General features: G+C 37.3%; 1 pseudogene; it reads right to left on the bottom strand.

Annotated features, from left to right (window-relative positions):
* Positions 1 to 3,554: 3,554 nt before the first annotated feature.
* On the bottom strand, positions 3,555 to 4,462 carry LOC125109677 (zinc finger CCHC-type and RNA-binding motif-containing protein 1-like; annotated as a pseudogene).
* Between the last annotated feature and the right edge of the window lie 280 nt (positions 4,463 to 4,742).

Below are 4,742 nucleotides of genomic sequence, written 5' to 3'. Positions count from 1 at the left end.
CAAAGTGGTGGCCTCACACAGAGAACTTTCAGTCAACAGTAGCCAGTAAGTCCTGATCCTGCATTCGTCTGAATAACCAAATCAGATCAACTCTGCGGCAATCCCGTGGATTGTCAGCAGTTGATGGGACTGAATTAAAAACCGTCAGTGATTTCTTATATATGGATAGTCTTACAAAAATGCATGTGGTGCTTCACAAATATGTAGTTTCAGGCCTCAAATTCAGGAGTTACAAACAAAGGAGCCCATCACATTGTGCACTCTTCTTGCCAGTTCTTTGATCAAGGGTGAGTTTTTGATTCTAGCCGCCGTGCAAACTGCTTTGTAGCTACCTTTTTTTTTTTTTGAAGCCATGCAGTCAGGGACTGGTGCGTTGGCTAGTTGGAATAATAAATAAAACTCACTGATAGATATGTTTATTCGGACATGTAATTTTGTTTCTCTATAACTGTATTTTTCTCTTAACGACACACACGCTGATTCCTAGTCATCAGCCCCAGGCACCAGTAAAATCAGATTAAAAGCATTAGTAATGTAGTTAATTCCATTTATAATATGCCTACACCAGAGATGAGAACATTAAAAGAAGGAAAATCTATAAACTGGAATTAAAGAATTTTTTTTGGAACTCCTTGGAAGGAACCTTTGAAAGAAAGGCATAAGGTTTTACACAAACACTCTCAAGGAGCCTTTTTAGTCATGTTTTGCAAGGTAATATTTGCAATCTCAATTAAAGTTTGCCTTGGTCACTTGAGTCTTCATATTTTACACTTCAGGTTGATTCAGATGGCTTCGTATTAAGGGATGAGTGTCCTTTAGCGATACTCCACCAGTTGTAATATTGCCTTCTGTAACCTTGTCTAATAATCACTATCAGCTAATCAATTTTTCCTTTTTATTCAAATTCTATTATCCACTCCCTTTTGACCTCTAGTTCTTGGGACAGCCCATGCATTTTTTTTTTTTTCTGAAATCCTCAGCATATTACATGCAGCATAACAGGATAAAAGCCCTAGCATTAAACCCAATCAATAGCTCCCACAGGTAGACATCTATTTCATCCGCTTCTTTAATGTGCTGTCCATTGTACATGAAGATGTCACTATCGACCCACAGTCCATTTGGTATTTGGTGTGAGTTCTGGACTCTGTGCGGTATCAGTAGGTGTATTTGGGCCAAGTCATTCTTATTCCTTCCCAAGGTCCTTCTTCAGATCCCCTACCCCATTTGACAGGTAGGTAAGCTGTGGCCATAGAATGACATAAAACAACCTGGCTTGGAGTCAAAACTAATTGTCATTTCACTTGCCTTTTCGTAGCCACAAAGCTATTAAAGCAAATTGTACATTTTGACTTTAACTTATTTTCTTGTCTTGTACTTCGAGGTAATTAGCTAATATCACAATGAAAGCTCTTAAAAGAAGAAAATACTACTTCATTTATTTTTCATTAGTTTAATTTTTAAAATAAAATTAGAAAAGTAAACATGGATGCATAAAACATGTTTGTTATTAAAAAATTCCAAGGATATAGAAGTGTATAAAGTGAAATCTCCTGGCTGCTCCCTTCAGGCCAATCCTCTATGCCAGAGGTTTCCGAAAGCATATACAAATACAGACAAATGTACATAGGTGTATATATAAATTACATATTTCCAAATGTATTTTATTATAAAAAATAATACAATGCATAATGTTTGATGATTTTATTATTTAATACTTCCTAAAGATTTTTTTTTACTTAAGATTACATAGAGCTACCTTATTAATTTAATAGTTGCATAATGTTTCATAAATGGATTAATTACAGTTTATTCAACCATACCCTTATTGAAGGAAATTTAAATTGTTTCTGATTTTTTTACTATTACACATAAAGCTACCATTAAATAGTGTGTAATAGTTATCTACTTCTGCAGAACAAATTACACTAAAACATAGAGACCTCAATCAATGACAAACCCTTATTACCTCATAGTTTCTGTTAGTCAGAAATCTAGGAGATTCTTCACTGGCTGGTTCTGATTTGGGGTCCCTCACTCAAGTGAAGTCAAGATATTGGCAGTCATCCGAGGTCTGGGTGGGGCCTGGAGGATTTAAGGTGGCTTAGTCACATGGTGGGCAGGTTGGTGCTGGTTGTTATTAGGAGACCACGGTTCTCTCCAATACAGGCTACTTGAGTGTCCTCTTGGCATGGCAGCCAGTTGCCCCAAGATGAGCAATCCAGGAGAGCAAGAGGCAACAGAAGTTACCCCTTCTGTCACCTAATCTGGGAAGCTACCTGTCATCACCACTTCCATATTCCTTATGGCTTTATACATGCTTTAATATATACAATTTGATGACTTTGGACATATGTTACTATCACCGCAATCAAATGTTCACTTCAGCACACTTATCCCAACACCACAGTAAAGGTAATAAAAATATCCATCACCTCTATATGTTTCCTTGTGTCCCCTCCCCTTTTGTATGGTAAGAATACTTCCTTCACATGAAATCTCCCCTCTTAACAAAAATGTAACTTCACGGTACTGTGTTGTTAGCTATGGGCGCTGTGTTGTGCAGGCAATCTCTAGAACTTACTCATCCTGCATAATTGAAACTTTATTTTTTATTTTTTCATTTAAATTCAATAGCCAACATATAGTACATATTAGTTTTTGATGTAGTGTTCAGTGATTCATTCGTTGTGTATAACACCCAGTGCTCATCACATCATGTGTCCTCCTTAGTGCCCATCACCCAGTTACCCCATCCCTCCACCCACCTCCTTTTCCCCAGCCCTCAGTTTGGTTCCCAGAGTCCAGAGTTTCTCATGGTTTGTCTCCATCTCTGATTTCTTCCCATTAAGGTTTCCCTCCTTTCCTCTATGATCCTCTGTGCTATTTCTTATATTCTGCATATGAGGGAAACCGTATGATAATTGTCTCTTGCTGAATGACTTATTTCACTTAGCATAATACCCTCCAGTTCCATCCATGTTGATGTAAATGGTGGGTATTCATCCTTTCTGATGGCTGAGTAATTTTCCATTGTATATATGAACCATGCCTTCTTTTTATTTTAAACAAAATTCTCTTGAAAATTTTATTAACGTTTAATAACAATAAATCAGTCAGCATTTTCCAGTCTTCATGAAGTTTTTGTCTTAAAGATGAAATTTACTTCAAATGTCTTCATATAAACCAATCTGACATGAATAAACTTTTATAATGAACTTCTCAAACACATCTTTTTTATACATTCGTCTTTTTTCTCAGGATAACAACGGCAATACTATGATAGTATTAATATTTCTTTTTAATTCAAATGAACTGTTCTCAAGGTTAATGGTTACTAGCAAATCTTCATTTTTGTTACTCTGCTAAGGCAAGATAGAAACATGATACTTTAAAATTATTTTCAATTTCCTGTGAACTATTTTATAGTAAAAAATTATTTGGTACTAAGTGTTTTTTACATTCAAATTCTAAAAGTAATCTTCAATTTCAACTGAACATGGTACCCCAAGATTTAGAAAAAATTTAATGATATTTACATAATAAATACAATTTTAATCACTCAGTTCTTCCTCATCACTGAAATATGTGCTTTTCTTTATCCTTGGGCATCTTGAATCATCTGATGTTGAGGGACCCCGGAACCGAGTTTCTATTTTTTCTGTTCTTCAGTTTTGGCTTGCTGGAAAGCTATGGCCTGCCTAAGACTGTCAAGAGCAGGATCTTCCCCTTCATCTTCACTTTCTTCTACTTCTTCAATTCTTCTGGTTCAGGAATTTTCTTTTTTTTCTTCTTCTCTTTCTTCTTTGGAGGTTCCCATTTTCCAATATTTTTAGGGCAGGCATAACTTAAGTGTCCACTTGCCCCACATTCATAACACTTAGATTTCTCAAAGTAGTTTCGTCTTCGGATGAACTCAGCTGTTCTTCCATTGTTGATAGCAATGCTTGCTTTTATCACTTTACCAAATAACAAACAAATGTTTGTTTTTTATTTTGTTTTATTTTGTTTACAAACAAAAAAACCCCCAAACAAACAAATGTTTGTTTTTTATTGCTCTGGTACAGTTTTGTACAGAGTATCCAAAAATAAAATCAATGCAACCCCTTTACTCTTCCTGGTATCTTTATCTTTCATTATAGTAACCTTTAAATTTGCCATACTTGGAAATATCCGGTATGAGTCATTGTTGGTCAGGGAAGAGGGCAAGTTGGATACATACACTGTGCTTTTTTTTTTTTTTTTTAATTTATTTGACACAGAAAGAGAGAGCACAAGTAGGCAGAGAGGCAGGCAGAGAGAGAGGGGAAAGCAGGCTCCCCGCTGAGCAGAGAGCCCGATGTGGGGCTCGATCCCAGAACTCTGAGATCATGACCTGAGCTGAAGGCAGAGGCTTAACCCACTGAGCCACCCAGGTGCCCCCATACACTGTGCTATTACTTGGGGCCAATCCACCACTCATTTCTTTAGGTAGGGCCTGGGAGACTAGAGCGTGAGCCCATGACTCAGCTGGGGCTCAACCTGGACTCTTCCTCATTCCCCACTGGGGCCTTGGGTCCTGGGAGGGATCAGGCACGTGAGACTAGAAGGCAGTTACAGCCTGAACTTCTTATCCATTCATCTGTTGAAGGACTTCTTGGCTCCTTCTACAGTTTGGCTATTGTGGACATTGCTGCTGTGAACATTGGGTACAGGTGCCCCTTCTCTTTACTACATATGTATCCTTGAGGTAAATGCTAGTA

Source organism: Lutra lutra, chromosome 9 (genome assembly GCF_902655055.1).
Source record: "Lutra lutra chromosome 9, mLutLut1.2, whole genome shotgun sequence".
NCBI lineage: Eukaryota > Metazoa > Chordata > Mammalia > Carnivora > Mustelidae > Lutra > Lutra lutra.
The sequence above is the reverse complement of the archived record's forward strand: the minus strand, read 5'-3'. Positions and strand labels throughout refer to the sequence as shown.